The sequence below is a fragment of the Sceloporus occidentalis genome, unplaced genomic scaffold (assembly GCF_023333645.1).
Source record: "Sceloporus occidentalis isolate IW3139 unplaced genomic scaffold, rSceOcc1.0.p SCAF_1, whole genome shotgun sequence".
Taxonomy (NCBI): Eukaryota; Metazoa; Chordata; class Lepidosauria; order Squamata; family Phrynosomatidae; genus Sceloporus; species Sceloporus occidentalis.
This window is the reverse complement of record NW_028316981.1, coordinates 111,041,859-111,058,824: the sequence shown is the minus strand read 5'-3', so window position 1 is coordinate 111,058,824 and position 16,966 is coordinate 111,041,859. Positions and strand designations below refer to the sequence as shown.

General features: G+C 40.9%; 1 protein-coding gene across 6 annotated transcripts in view; it reads left to right on the top strand.

Annotated features, from left to right (window-relative positions):
- TENM2 (teneurin transmembrane protein 2) overlaps positions 1-16,966 on the top strand; it is a 1,152,237-nt gene that overhangs the window by 33,825 nt on the left and 1,101,446 nt on the right. The window lies entirely within an intron of this gene.

Genomic DNA, 16,966 nt, shown 5'->3' with positions numbered 1-16,966 from the left:
AGTAAATAGCTTTACTTTGACACTAAGGCTATTTTTGGTAAAAGGAAAAGTATGGGGAGAAGTTGATATATTTTATGGAGTACATTACTTTAAATGATATGATTAATAGTTGATTTTACAATTTCTTTTTTAGGTTGGAGAATAAGACAAAAAGCTGATGTATAGACAGGACCAGATATCAGGATGACTAGAGGAAGTAATTAAATATGATTTAATAAGGAAGATGGTGTAAGAGTAATGTAGAGATAAATGTTGAATAGAGACAGGTAATGTAGAGATGTATGATAAAATATAATACACATAGAGTTGGAGAAGAAGAAAGACAGATTACAATATATGGAAGACAATCTTATGTTTGTTGGATTACAGAAAAAATGTTCATATATATATATATATATATATATATATTTAATAGTGATTTTATATATACAAAAATAACAAGGATATGAACTAAGAACTCATAAGCATAAGAAAACAGGATGAACATTAGAATTATAACCCTATTCCATGTCTAATATTAAGGTACTACTAGTTTTCAAACTAGATTTTATCAATATTTACAAAGCTTTAATTTTCAAAATAATTTCCAGAAAATTCTAAAGTTGTGCCATTTCCTCCTTTGATAAAAGAGATAATGAAAATATAACAATATCCTAAATGAATTCCAGGGGAAAAGCTTTAAAAATAAATAAGAGTGAGTGATTCAAAGGAAAAAAAAGATCTACACTTCTGTAATACATAGAAAACCAAACACAATTTTTATATGTACGCTTTCTCACTCTAATAGAACTAAAACACAAAGCAGAACTCAGATGGCTGTCTCACTGAATTCTTTTTTGTAATAGTTTAATTCAATTGGTCACATCAGGGGGATCCTGTATTCATGAATGTCTGTGTTTAGGCTGCATGTTACCTCTGTGACTGATAATGTTTGTTTTGTGTTTTCCTTTTCAATAACTCTTCACTTTATGCAGTATGTGCCCTCAAACAGGAGTGGGTGTAAGGATACCCAGCGTAATGGAATGGGCCAGGTTTAATTCCCTTAATCACTTGGTCAGGGCAACAGAATTAACTATCCACATCTGTTCACTTCAGAATGCACATATCTAGTTCTCTCTATTATATAACAAATGAGTGCAAGACCATTATGCTGTTCCTAGCTTGCCTTTTCCTAGAATACAGAATCAATTCACAAAGCCCCAAAAGGCAACCACAGACTTACTGTGACTTGATGCAAGGCTGATTCTGAGATAGAATTACTGCAATTATATTGTAAAGCCACCTTTAGATCAGAAGTCAAGGGGAAAGGGTTTTTTTCAGCCAATATAATACACAAGGTTCTCAGGTGTTTATCAACAACAACTTCAGAAGACTCAGTTTATGACACAAAAGGCTGTGGTTAAGAGAAAATGATAAAGAAAAAAAAACATGAAATGAACATTTTTAAAAACACTTTAACCAACTTCAGGTAGATAGACACTGCCACTCCAATCCCTGTGGGACTGTAACCAGTTTAAATTACTGGAACATACTCAAAAAAGGGTATTTAAAATAAAGTTAGGCTTGGTTGAGCATTTCATACTGGGAGGGAGTGCATTTCAATTTCTAGATGAAGACAATTTCCAAGGTAACTGAAAGAATTCTGCCTCCTCCATGTATTCAGTAAGCTAACTATGCTTTAGAAATTTTTACTAGAGCAAAGGCATTGAGGAACAATTTACAACCCATATGCCATTTAGCAACTCTGTTGTGTTTTTCTTTCAGGAAAACACAAGTGGATCCAGGCTGAAGCTGCAATCCTGTATCCACTTACTAAAGAGTAAGCTTTCATGCATTCAGTGAATTTAATTCAGAGTGAGTATGCATTCTCTCACTGACTGCAACTTAAGACTTGAACAGACAGGCCAAAATAAAGCTGCTTTGGGTCACTTTGGAGGTATGCTGTTTAAATTATGCATGCGCCCTAAGAGGCCGGAAGCCATGCAAAAGCCGTGCTCCAGTCCTAAGAACTGGAGCACAGCTTTGGCGCAGCTTCTGGCCTCTTAAGATGTGTGTGTCATTTAAATAGCATACCTCCAAAGTGACCCGAAGCAGCTTTATTTTGGCCGGTCTGTTCGGCCCTGTTACACTAAGGCTGCATCTGCACTGCAGAATTAATGCAGTGTGACACTGTTTTAACTACCATTGCTCAATGCTATGAAATTCTGGGATCTGAAGTTTTGTGAGATGTTTCACCTTCTCTGACAGAGAGCTCTGGTGCCACAATAAACTACAAACCCCAGGATTCCATAGGATGGAACCATGACAGTTAAAGTGTTGTAAAAAATACATTAATTCTAAAGTGCACGTGAGATCTTAGTTTCTCTTGAAAATAAGTCCAATCTTTATCATAAGTAACTTTTCACATTAATTTTAGTAGAACTTAAATTAATATGGGCCCAAATGAAATATACATTACATGAGTTCATCTGCAAATAGTTGTGTATCCCTCAGAACTCTGTTTGATTTATAACTCTATCTGGGTGTGTATTTGAGTGTGTTTGGGTGTGTGTGCGTATATACATGTATTACAGTATGACACGGCACATAGTGCATTGCAAATTCCCTGATTTTGATTTGGTCACATGCTTATGCACAAAAAGAAAAATGTGGAACACAGTGTTACTTAAGTGAAAAATAAAATAATAAAATAAAAACTTTTCTGTTTTATTAAATTAAAAACATTTTCGAGAAATTTGCACTGAGATGTTGCAGATCGGTCACGTAACAAATCATAGAATCATAAGATTTTATCACATGGGGCCAACAGTCTCCCCAAGGAGCTCTGTCTCATGACCCCCCTAGAAACATTTAAAAAGAGGCTTAAAACCTTTCTTTTTTGCCAAGCCTTCCCCCCTGAGGAATGAAGTTGAGCACTCTTGATGCCATCGATTCTCTGCCTTACCCTATGAATGATTGTATTTGTATAATTGTATTACTTGTTTTTATCTATTTTTATGAGATGTTTTTAATAGTTTATAGTCTGTAAACCGTTTTGATCTAGGGAAAAACGGTATACAAATAAAATTTATTATTATTATTATTATTATTATTAATTAGAAGTATAAATGAGGATTATCCCATGAAAACACACATTCACAATTAAGATATTCACAAGACGTTGCAATTAGATAGCCATTATCATGGAAATATCCCAGGAATATCAAGCAATTGTAATAAAGCTTTTCACACGACGTCACATTGATCTAGAGACGATATTCCTATTGATGCAGCCTAGAATTGCATTGGCTTTCTTAGCTGCACATCACATTGCTGACTCAAGTTTAGCCTGTGGTCCACTAAAACCTCTAGATCCTTTTCACTGTACTGCCTTCAAGCAAGGTGTCACTCATCCTATATCCATGCATTTCATTGTTACTTCCCAAGTGTAGTATCTTACATTTCTCTCTGTTTAAATTCATTTTGTTAGTTTTGGTCCATCTTTCTAATCTGTTAAGGTCATTTTTAAATTTGGATCCTGTCCTCTGGGTTATTAACTACCCCTCCTAATTTAGTGTCATTGGCAAATTTGATTTGCGTGCCCTCTATTCAACGCAAGTCATTGCCCAGGGCTGTGGCAGCCTGCTAGTCACTCCTCTCCAGGAGGAGGAGGAGGAGACATTGTTGAATAGTCTTTAGGTTTGATGTGTTTCTCACTCAAAACAGTCTGCTCTGCTCTGTCCAAGAAATCCTTCTGCTCCCTAATATGCTGTAGAGTGAATAAATGGGCCTCAAGTTGCTGGAACTTCTCTTCCAACCGAGGAACCAACTTGCATTCCTTCAGTAAGAACACAAACATGTTGCAGGTGACTGCAACAGTTCCCCCACTGTCCATATTCAGTAGTCTTAAGCAGGCCTCTCCCTCCAAACTCCCCCCTAAACACCCAAGCAAAACACCCCTGTTGGCCTTGCCTGTTTGCCTGGCTCTGTACAGATCAAAGTTCCTCTTCTACATAATAAATTCTGTGTGAACCAATGTATGTTATTCACAGCTGCTGTTAAGTGGACAGCAGATTGTACGTGTACTGAATTGTTCTCCAACCCCTATGGAAAACAAACTAAACAATTACATGTAGCAAGGTGACAAAAAGTGACATAACAAGTAATTTTGTTTAATTTAATTGAAAGCTTCCTGTATTTTCTAATATCAATTGGATTAAGAATTCAGGTTTGGGGATGAGAGATTGTGGGGGATGGGAGAAGCCCTACCACCATATATGCATACGGTTTAAATGTTTTTTTGTGGCCAACTTTTAAAATACAAAAACTGGGGCTTGAGGTTTTGTTTGTTTATTGAATTGTGGGCTAAAGGGGTTTGTTTGTTACTGTATATACTCATGTATAAGTCTAGAAATATTAGTCAAAAAAATTGACCCCAAAAATTTGGGTCGACTTATCCATGGGTCAATGTAAGTACTGCACTTTAACTCACACACACATATATAAACCATCCCCTTTCTCTGAATAAAAGGCAAGAGTTTAGTTCATCGTGGGAGCACCAAAAAGATCATGGATCCCCACTACTCTCTCATCCATCCAGCCTTTAGGATGAGCACAAACAGTTATGCCTGCCAGAATTTTCTAAGTTCTTTGGCCTCATTTTCTTTTGCATCATCCTTTGCATCCTTTGTTGCCTTACACATGATGGCACTATTCAGAACACAGAACAAATGGAAATCGTTTTACTGTTTGGATGTTTACAGAGGAGAAGCATTATATTATTCTATCACTCCAGTGACAGGGAATTATACTTACTGATCTTCTCTCCAGATGGGTATTTTGGAAAAGACAGGAATTATTTATTTTATTTTTATTTATTTATTTATTTATTTTATTTTTATTTTTTTCTAGCCCGCCTTTCCAGAGATCAAGGCGGGTTACAATGGTGGATTTTGCAATCCAACAACATAGTTTCAAAGAATTAGTTTCTTTGCCAAACCTACTGTATGGATCTTTTAAAAAAACTTAATAATTTTTATAGCAATCTTTCATATAAAGTCATTAGTTATTTTAAAGTACTGAAATTAGACTAAGCGGCTGTACAGACCATGCAAAAGGCTGGTATAGGGGTGGAGTGGGTACATGGTGACCACATGCCACATGCCCCGACTCCACCCCCAAACTGCTGGGAAGCTGCCAGCCAGACCAGATAGTGGGCGGATCCACTGTGTTTCTTTGGCACAGTGTTTAGACACACTGTGCCAAAGAAATGCAGTAAAAATGATGCTGTTGTGGCAGGGGTGGCTTTTTTCCACTCCCAAATATGGGGGTGTAAGAATGCCAGATCAGAGTCATGGGGTGTCGTTGCTGCGGCCCTGATCTGATGAGCAAAGGGGCAGTAACAAGCCACTCCAAAGAGGCCATCACTCCAGCCCCTAAGTTTTCATTACGGTACAAGGAAGATTTGGTTCTTGGTGGGGTTGCTTTTTCAAAAACCTCTGTAGTGATTTGCTACCATATTTTGGTGGAAAGTAATTTGAACAAGAGAACATGCCACCAACATTTGACAACAGCTTTGTTTGCTTCTCAGGGGTTTTGAAAATGTTTGGGGGACTTGAGTGGCCACCCCCCCCCCCAATAAAAAGAACTGGGACTATTTAAATTTTAAATGAAAAGGCAAAGTTGAATAGATGAAACTTCAAAAAAAATGGGTGCATTCAACTGTACTGTTGGAACAAATAAAAATAGTGTTGTGGAGTTAGAGAAATATGCAAAATAGGAGTTGTCATTTAATTGTTCTGTAATTCTACTTTTCCAACAACATTTGGTTTTGTAGTTGCCCATGCTCAACTGTCAATTCCCCTTATAAATCTCATAATAAGTGAGAACACAAATGTCACATTCATTGTACATTGTTCTCATTCTTAATTTTTTTCAAACAGGGATTATCCACTAAGTCTGCTATAATAATATGTTCACCTGATAGCAGAAAACATATCTACTTATAGTTATATCTGTTGTCTTCCTTAACACCATGATATGCAAAGTTCAAAAAGTCATATTCAAAATATTTATTTCATTATCTGAAAAACCTTTGAGAAATGTTAGTTTTCTCACATTTAACAAAAACTAATCATTGCCTGTAATTTTAGTCAGGATATAAACTATGTCAGAATATGTGCAGAGAGTCGAAAGGAACCAACAAGGCTTCTAAAGCATAAATACAACTGACATGCCTGATGCTTAGTAAGGTTGACATTATAGTCAGGCAGAAGGATCCCAGAAAGCTTTCAGGTCTTATTTATTGAATAGGCAGTTGATGTGTTTTGAGGAATAACCTAGCAGGATCACAGCCCCTGCAAGTCTTACATTCTCATTAAGAAGTGAGTAGGTGGGTTTCGGAGCACATGAAAGCACTGTGCTCTTGGTAGGGGTAACCTTTCTTGTCCTCATTAGGATGAGTGATGACAGCAGTGCGAAATGGAAGTATTCTCAGTTTTTATATTTCCCTGTAGAGTAACAATAACCAGAGGAAAATAGACCAACACTGACACTGCTATTTAGTTTTATTAGGCAAGAATATATTCTGTTGTTTGTTAACATAATGCTCATTACACATATTTTCATCACATCTCCATATGGGTTCTGCTAAGCTTCATCTTTTTGTTCATTTTATTTTCCTTCACATTTTTAAAGGTATATGGCTAAGACAAGAGTGGTAGGGTGACATTTCACCAGTAATAATCTTCACCTAAAGAAGATATTCCACTAGGGAGCAAAGGTAGCAGCAGCAGAACTGATAACCTAGGTTCATTTTCTTGTTTACTCAACCAGAGCATTTCTTCCTCATGAAACACAAATTATAGTAAAACCATGTTGTTGACTAGTCACATTATCACTACGGGCAACTAACAATCTCACTCAAGTAAGGGAATGGACTGCTAAAAGAGGGTCAAAGCATTTGACTCTTCTTCTGACAGCCCCCTGAATGGCTGTGGGTGAGGGCATTTTTGCAAGTGCCCTTTTACACTACAAAAGTATAACATTGTGAAATGGAAGGCTTTCATGCCTGGCATCCATAGTTCTTTGTGGGTTTTTCGGGCTATATTTCAGAGAAGATGCCAGCCACAAATGCTGGTGAAATGTCAGGAATAAAATCTTCTAGAGCATGGTCACATACCCTGAAAAACCCACAAAAAAACTAATTGTAACACTGTTTTTTCCAGTTTTACTTGCATGGCAACATCTTGTGGAATGCTGGGGTTGGCATTTTAGGGAGGGAGCTTTAGAATTCTCAGCCAAATAACTCCTCTCATGCTTTTGACCAAAATAGACCTCCCAGGATTCCATAGGATGCAGCTATGGCATTTAAAGGGCAATCATAGTGCTGTGATTGTGTAATTGCTCCTATAGATACTCACTATTTTTTCCTCTTGGCCAAGTATCTCTCCTATACATCCAAACAGAAATCAATAGGTCATGTTTGTTCTTCCCATGGAAGCCAACAAGTGTGGCAGTTAAATGGTACACCTAGCATAGAAACAGGGTGAACTGGTGGCAAAAACACAAAGCTTTCAAAGTTTTTGTCACCAGGCTGCTGAGCTTCTGTTCTAGGCACATGGAAGACAAACCCCGTGCTTGTGTATTCAGAATAGAAATCAAAAGTGCATGAAGTGCAGTCACTGGGAGCATTTACTCTCACTCATCATGAGATGCACTGTGTTTCTGAATGAGTAAAATACAAAGACCCTTCCTTTGCATTCTGCTGAGATGTTGATTGAAAACATTTTGCTAGTTAGCTTGTGGCACCTAAGTGGAGTTGGTTGGTGAAGAAAGAAGTGTTTCAACCATCCTCCATCAGCAAATTTGAATAAAATGAAAACCAAGCAAGTGACTAATTGCTTCTGTGAACTTGTAATTGGGGGAGGGGGGTAATTTATAAGGTTGCATTAGGATTATTGGGTAAATAAATATTCTTTACAAGTTTTTTTTAACTCTAGCCATGCTGTATTTGTAGAGATATGTAGAAACAGTTAAGTAACCCATTATTGGTTCCTATTCTGATCTGATTTGTATGCATCTTTTCTTACTGTACCTTGTACAGTAAGGAGAAGCTTTTGTTTTCCTAGATCTCTAGCATATAATTCCCAGAATTTCCTCAGACAGTGGGTTTGGGGGGATAAAGGTTATCTTTATCTTGGTGTTTCCATCTGACTAACCAGTAGCCTCTCTTTGATGCCTTCCACTGGTTTACAGGCTGACACAGTGGCTCCTGTTCTGGCTGCCAGGAATCTCTGAGTCCTGCAGATCATCTATTCCTGTGCCCCTTTATCAGGACAATACCAAAAGCATGGCATTTCCACATTTTTTGAAAATCCATAGGATCTCTAGGTATTGACAGTCGAGACTGCATATCTGCTTGTTATGCAGATACACTGTACCATGTTTGTTATGCTTGATATAAAGTACCTTGGTTATATCACAGGTTATAATACAGATTACTAACATGGTACAAACCATCTAAAAATTTAAGACCTACAGGGAAAATGTTATGGTCTGTTACAATGTGCATAGCTTTGGCATTTTACAGAGTGCCCAAAAAGGGCGCTCTGGCGGCACCCGAGTTTGCTGTGCCAGGGAACCGCAGTGGACAAACAGTGCGATTCCCTGGCGCAGCAAAAAGAACCCGCAAAAAGTGGGTTCTTTTTGCAGCGCTAAGCGTCTGTGACGTCAAAATGACAGTGCTCATGTGTATAGGCCATTTTTCCATGTTGCGGTTCCCTGCACAATTTTAGGTCCAAGTGAGCTCTTTTTGTAACAAGAAGTTACCAAATGTCACTTTGCCTATATTAGTAAAAATGTACTTGCTATTAGTAAAAGGACTCTCCTGAGCTTAAAATTGCTTGGGGAAGAGAACCTAGGAAAAATGTGCCCCATGTCCCAGGAGACACTTTGGCACATTTGGGGACAAAGTATTTTTGGGTGGGGGGCTATGGCTCACAGGCTACAATTTGCCCATGCCTGCTCTAATGCAAGGGTGGGGAAAGTACAGCCATTTAGATGATATCAGACTACAGCTCCCACCATTTTTCACCAATGATTAGTCAGCTTAGGGTTGATGGAAGATTTTACCTTGCTCACCCTGCTCTAAAGTTATGTCAAGGGCCAAAGCAATGACTCATAGAGAAAATTATTGGCTAATTTTCTTCTCAAACTCAGCAACCAGCCCACTGTGAGAAAGTCTTCAAAAAACATTTTCTATGATCATTTATAATTCAGCACTTATTTTGCATGAAATTTGTATATGGTTGTTTTGTGTAAAAAAAAATAAGATTTTTTTGCACTGGCAACAACTATGTGCACATTTTGCACAGAATACACACTGAACTGAGAGGGTTCTCTTCAGTCCCAAATGTTCGTTTCATTGGTTTTCTCAACACTTGAGAAACTTTTTTTCCAACCATTTTTAGAATATTTTCAAATATTCATTCAATTTCAATGACTCAGTTATTTTTAATCTCAAGGGAAACTACAGACAGAAACACTTTAAAACAGATTATTTGTTTGTCTCAGCCCATTAGGGTTCTTGAGGTGTTGTACAACAAATTAAAACCTTTAAAATATTAGATATACAAATAAACACATTTTAAAACAATCCAAAACATCTCCTTAAAATAGTGTAACAGAGAAATTTAAAGCAAATTAACAGTTTCAATCAATATATTTATACAAACTGAAGGTAAGATTCTTAGAATCCAAAGCCTTTGTTAAAGAACCACATTTTTATTTGGTGCTGAAATAGTTAAACTTGGCACCAATCCATTTTTTAAGTATAGCATGTTGCACAGCTGGAATGGCAAAGCAAAAAATGCCATATTCCACATCCTCACATAATATATTGCTACAACAAGTGGGAAATACAGAGCTCCTCCAGCAGATCCGTGTTGTGCTGCTCTCTGAGATGTTGGCAGACACAGCTAAGCTACATGTGAAAGTGTTTGGTTAGTGGCCCAGCACAGAAGCAAGCTGAAAACCTGAAAATGTGTGGATGCTGGCTCAGCTGTCCATTATCAGCAATCAGCAATGCAGAAAAGGTGCGCTGCCTGCACAGTTGAGGTGCTGGAAGCAATATTTGATAGCAGGCTGCTGGACAGAAATATTGGAAGACATTCTTGCCAGCTCTGAGACAAGGTTTTCATTTCTGTGTCATCTAGAAACACATCTTGTCTTTTCTTCACATCCCTCTATTTGGTTTGTTTCTGCAGCTTGTGGCTAGCTGAAACTCTGCTAGCAGCTAACTGCAGTTTATTATTCATAATTTATTATCATGACATCTTGAGTATTAAAAGCCAGGCAACTATATTTACACAGATAGACAGACAGATATCTTTAAGTTCTGGGGCATTAAGATCTTTAAAAGTTATCACCAACAGCTTAAATTCAGACCAGAAGTACACTGACAGTCAGAGAAATTTCTTAAAACTGGTAACAGGTTTTTCTGTCAGTAATCTTGATGCTGCATATTGCACTAATCCTAGCTTCTATGTCACCTTCATGTGTGGCCACAGAAAGAGTGCATTGCATTGGTTTGATAGAAAATGTCTGTCCAAGAAAGGCTGTAGCTGGTGGGCCAGTGGAAGTTGGTCCCAGGTGTTCCCCACCACAGAGTGCACCTGTGCTGCCAGTGACAGATGTGGAATCAGAAGAACTCCAAAACTTTCCAGGGCACATTGCTTACCAGTTTATGGGTCTGGAACTCCCTAGTTCATAGAGCTTTATCTTGTTGGAATTCACTGTTAGTTTACAACCCATTACAGCACCTATTGGCCCAGTACTTGCATAACTGCACCTGATTCTAATGACAAGGAGAAATAGAGCTCAGTTATACCAACTGAAAAAAAGCATGAAGGGTAAAAGGCTGCCCAGATCTTAATACCCATGGGACTACACTGAAATCCTGCTCTCCCCCTCACTCGTCCCTCACTGGAAGCAGCCTTAGATATATGTGTGGAACCAATGTAACATGATATAATCCCATCTTGAAGAGCCAGCCTGATAGGCTCTCAGGGTCTATTAAATGCTACTGATAAAATTCTACCTCTGTCTCTCACCCAGACTAGGTCACTGGTCAGGGTACCCAAACACTGGCTTGAAACCCAACTGAAGTGGATGCAGATAATATGTTTTCTGCCAGAACATCTGACTTGGCACAGCTCTTCCATTATTCCTGAGACAGGTTTATTCTATGAAAACAATTAGAGCTATATTGATTAGTATTATTAACCAATCTTACTAATTATGCTTCAGAGACAGGCTAGCATTTCTTAAGAATGAACATTGGAGATATTACATTTCATACCAGAATTCTAAATATAGGAAATGTGCCAATGGAAATATTTCTGTTCACAACAGGGAAATAAAATCAAGAATATATTGTACAGTAAGCACTGGCTTTCACTTTAGTTTTTATACTTAGGTGGGTATTTCTCAAGTGGGAATGTATACTGTGCATTCCCCCCTCCTTTGAAATAGTCCTGGGTACAGGTCAGGCCTTTGTTTGTAGACATTTTTAAAAGCTGCTAAAGGAAAAATGAAAATCTATACATTACATCTAGAATTTTTGTGGAGGTTGTATTCCTAGTTTACTATTGTATTGGATAGTGCGGTCTAGATCTCTAGGAGGAAGGCACTGTCTCTATGTTTTTTTTTTTTTTGTGGGTTTTTTGGGCTAAGTGGTCACTTAGCCCGAAAACCCCACAAAAAACTATGGATGCTGGCCATGAAAGCCTTTGACTTCACACTGTCTCTATGGTTTATAGTTTAGTGAATATAGTTTATAGTTTTTTGTCATAAGAATGGAGCTTCTCCATTTTTTGTTCCCTGTTATGTAATCTATTTGATTTTTTGTGTTGACCATCCAGTGATGTCAGTGTGTACAGTTTCCGCTGTGGTTGCATGAAGAAGGTATTTGCTATGAATTGTTGGCCTTGCAGAACTCTGTCAGTTGCTCTCCTGCTTCATCTCTTACTTAATTTCTGTTAATTTCGAATTTTTATTTCTCCACAAAGTTCTGTCACTGGATATAAAAGAAAAAGATCCTCTGAAATATATTTCTTGGTAAGATGCTATTGGTGTCCAACAAAAAACAAACTGCCTTCTTCTCCTTTTTCTTGTCCCTATCTTGTTCTCTTTATGTGGAGAACTAGCAAGGGTGAAACATATCAATTTTTTTGGACACTGTCTCTGTATCCATGTTTTTTCTAAATCACCACAGAGCTTTAGGAGAGTTCAAACACAGCCTGATCCATGTCAGAGAGCATGTCTCTTCAGTTGGGATATCTCCCAATCTTTCACGATATCCCAGTCTGATACATTAACTGTAGTTCATGAAAAGGGCCTGAGCATTGCACATTATCACAAAATTGAGTTTATGACACGAAGGTTGCGGGGGGGGGGGGGGGAATACAGCATCCATTTAGCCAACAATCCCCTCCCCCTCCCACATGTCTTCTTACTCAAGTTTACCAGCATACTGGTTTGGATTACCTAGATTGTCAACAAAGTGTGGTGGTTTGGTTATGAATTTCCAGAGTTGCATGACTCTTAATAGGGCAATTGTCTTGAGGAACTGCCCTTCCAAGGATGTTTATCACACTATACTCTTAAAGTGCTACTATTCCACTTTGACTGCTCTAGCTGCCTCCTGTTGCATTCTGGGATTTGCAGTTTTAAGAAAGGGTATTTAGAATTCTCAGGCAGAGAACTTCTCTGCCTGAGAATTCTAAATACCCTTTCTTAAAACTGCAAATCCCAGAATGCAACAGGAGGCAGCTAGAGCAGTCAAAGTGGAATAGTAGCACTTTGAGAGTATAGTGTGATAAACATCATAGTTTGCAAAGATTATTTAACACAGATAACAAGCAACTTGATTATGATTAGCTCACCAGCTCATGAATCCTTTCCTTTGTACTGACATTTTAATGAGCAAGGAACAGTAAGGTGAAGTGGTACAGATTGAAAATAACATTTTTTTATTGTTTTAATAATTTCTGAATGCTCCCATCATAAACAGATTTGCTGGACAGGCCATTTCTGTGGCTGAACCCATACCTGAAACATGGTTGACAGTAGCACAGGGGCTTTTCAGTGCCTTCACTGAAATTTTTAGAATGTCCCATGGGGGGTACATGTAGTTATTGATTCCTTCCTGTCACCAGTTGAATAATAATAATAAAAAGGCTCAGCTCACTACTTTTTATTGCTTAATTATTTTTAATAGGCTTTAATGTAGATTTTTATTTTAAAATTGATAGGTGACTTTTAATTTGTTCTCTCTGGAATTGTAAGATGAGGCATTTATATAATGTGTTTATTTGATTCTAAGAGTTCATGTAAGATTCTTTGAATACCAAAAGGCAGGATATAAATTCATTAAATAAGAAGAATTATTTCACTGTAGCTGTTGCACACCTATTTCTCTGTGCTCTGTTTGTGTATGTGTGCATTTGGCAACTCTCCTCTGTATAAAATGGTACTGCATTTTAATGTGAGGAGCTGTGGCAGTAACATACATGTGTGACTGGCTGGGAAGTCTTTACTCTTTCAGAAATCCTTACTCCAAATCCATTCTGAAGAAAGCAGTATGTACTCAGATTCCATTCATCAACTGAATTTCATTCAGAGAGAATATTCATTACTGGGTGTTGTTTATTCAAAATAGATTTTCCTGATTTAGCTTAGTATAGCCACAGGTGGTTGTGTTACATCCAAAGTATGGTTTGTGTATGGTGTATGAAAACAACTGCTTTGTATCCTTGTATCAGAGTAGGGAATGTTTTTGTACTACAACCACCAATGATGTTAAGTGAGTCTGGAAAATGTGAAGTCAAAGGCTTTAATGGCCAGCATCCATAGTTTTTTGTCGGTATTTTGAGCTGAGAAACCATGCTCTAGAAGAGTTTCTTCCTGACATTTCACCGGCAGCTGTAGCGGGCATATTCAGAGAATGCTGGCATGGAAGACAGTGGGATATGTATACTGTTGGTTGAGGAGAAGTGATAAGCATGTTGTGTCAGTATATTTTTGCCCCAGGCTGTGGAAAATGTCCCAGGTGCATGTAATAGGTTAAAGAGAAAATGCTGAGTCAGAAGAAGGTGTAGAAACACTAGCAGAGGGTTGGATCAGAATGCTAGCTGTGTTTGTGTATATAAGGATGAATGCTCCAGTACACAATGTGGTGGTGTGGATGTCAGTTGATGGCAGAGCAGTATGCTGATTTGTGTAAATATTGATGTATTGTGATTGTAAATATTTGCTGCAACTAAGATTAAAAGCTTCTTTGGAAGAACATCAGCGGTTGTGAACTACTTCCAGACCCCACAGTGGTGTTTGTCTTCCTGTCTGGTAGTCTTCTGCGTGTGGATACAGTTTTTCTCCAGCACTAACATGTTGATCTGTGTATTGTTATGTTGTTGAATGGCAAGGCCTCAGGGCCTCCATTGTCTCCTGGGAAACCTCCCTCATCTTGAGTAGTTTTCATTTGCATGGCCTGGGTCCTGATTTTTGTATTTTTTAGCGAAATGATGGACCCGTACAGACAGGCCAAAATAAAGCTGCTTCGGGTCACTTTGGAGGTATGCTGTTTCAATGATGCATGTGCCCTAAGAGGCCAGAAGCCATGCTTCAGTCCTGAGGACTAGAGCGCAGCTTTGGTGCAGCTTCTAGCCTCTTAGGACGCATGCATCATTGAAACAGCATACCTCCAAAGTGACCCAAAGCAGCTTTATTTTGGCCTGTCTGTATGGACCCTTTGTTTACTTTAAGGCAGGGGTCAGCAACCTCCGGCCCGCGGGCCGGATGCGGCCCCTGGGGGCGGTTGCTGCCGCTGCACGAAAAAATAACGGCGCCCATAGCGGCAAAAAGCCGCTCTGGGCGCCGCCATTTTTCACCCAAAATGGTGGCGCCCAGAGGCGAAGTCTCGCGCGACCTCAAACAAGGTCGCGCGAGACTTCAGCCTCCAGGAGGCCCGATGCGGCCGAGGGAGCCCTCGAATAGGGCTCCGACGGCCGCATCGGACCTCTGGAAGGCCCGCTGAAGCCGTCGGAGCCCTGTTTGAGGGCCCCGGCGAGGGCATTGGGCCTCCTGGAGGCCCGATGCCGTAGCTGGCGCCCTCAAAGAGGGCTCCGACGGCCGCATCGGGCCTCTGGAAGGCCCGCTGAAGCCGTCGGAGCCCTGTTCGAGGGCCCCGGCGAGGGCATCGGGCCTCCTGGAGGCCCGATGCCGTTGCTGGCGCCCTCAAAGAGGGCTCCGATGGCTGCATGGGGCCTCTGGAAGGCCCGCCGAAGCCGTCGGAGCCCTGTTTGAGGGCCCCGGCGAGGGCATCGGGCCTCCTGGAGGCCCGATGCCGTAGCTGGCGCCCTCAAAGAGGGCTCCGACGGCCGCATCGGGCCTCTGGAAGGCCCGCTGAAGCCGTCAGAGCCCTGTTCGAAGGCCCCGGCAACAGCATCGGGCCTCCTGGAGGCCCGATGCCGTCGCTGGCGCCCTCCAACAGGGCTCCTGCGGCGGCAGCAGCCCCCTGGAAGGTCCAATGCCGCCGTCGCAGCCCTGTTCGAGGGCTCCGGCAGCGGCAGCGGGCCTCCTGGAGGCCCGATGCCGTCGGTGGCGCCCTCCAACAGGGCTCCAGCGGTGGCAGCGGGCCTCCAGGAGGCCCGGTGCCATCACTGGGGTCCTCCAAGAGGCTTTTTTGCCGGCCTCTGACAGGGCCTGGGGCCCTGTCAGGGGCCTGCAAAGATGGGGAGGCCTGGCCCCCGGAGGGTGAAACTCCACCCCCATCACGTAGCCCCGCCCCGGAGGGTGGAAGCTACACCCTCGGCATGCGGCCCCACCCCCGGAGGGTGGAAGCTTCACCCCCGGCATGCAGCCCCGCCCCGGAGGGTGGAAGCTTCACCCCCGGCATGCAGCCCCACTCCCGGAGGGTGGAAGCTCCACCCCCGGCTTCGGCCCCCCAGTCGCCTGAGGGACAGCAACCCAGCCCCTGGCCCAAAAAGGTTGCCTACCCCTGCTTTAAGGGTTTCTTCTTTCCTGTTGAAGTTGTCCAGGTTATGGATTTCAGTGACTTCCCTGTGTATCCTGACCTGATAGATGTTGGTATGGTCCAGAATTTCAGTGTTTTCAAATGCCCAGGATAGTTTATAATGTGTTCTGCTTCTGTTGATTTTTTTTCTGGCTGACCCAGACTGTAGTGTCTCTCATGTTCCTTGATTCGTGTTTAAACACTGTGTTTGGTGGTCTCTCTGTAGACTTGTCCACAACTGCACAGTATACAATAAAGTCCTGCTGCTGTGAGGAAAGAAGAAACTCTTAAAGTAAACAAAGGTCTGGTACATACTTCCGGGGAAGGGCAGGGTGGCGGCAGCCTGTTTGGCTGCAGAGGGACGCCACAGCAGCCAAACTGCAAGGTGTCCTTCCGCCCCAAAAAGAACCCAGAAAAACCAGGTTCTTTTTGCGAGGGCGCTGGCACATCACAAGTGCACCATTCTGATGTAAACGACGCGCAGCGATGTGTATATATGCTGTGTATCCCTTACATCAAAATGGTGGCACCCATGTGGACAGGACGCTACCATGATGCTACTGCTGATACACTGTAGGGGTCAGGAGTGTGTGGTTAATGTGAGCTCCCGAACCCTAGTATCTGTGCCGCTATGCACTTTTTGGCCCATCTGTACCGGGCAAAAGTTTGGCTACCAGTCCTGAAAAACTCCAAAATCAAGACCCAGCACGTGCAAATGAAAACCACTCAGGAGGAAGAGGATTTCCTAGCAGACAATGGATCATTAATTAAATAAACACCCTGAGGCCTTGCCATTCAACAACAGAACAATACACAGATTAACATGGAAAGCATTTCTCCCTACCTCAGGTCACACAGTATATACATATTCCCCACTTACTTCCATGCCAGCATTCTCTGAAGATGCCAGCCACA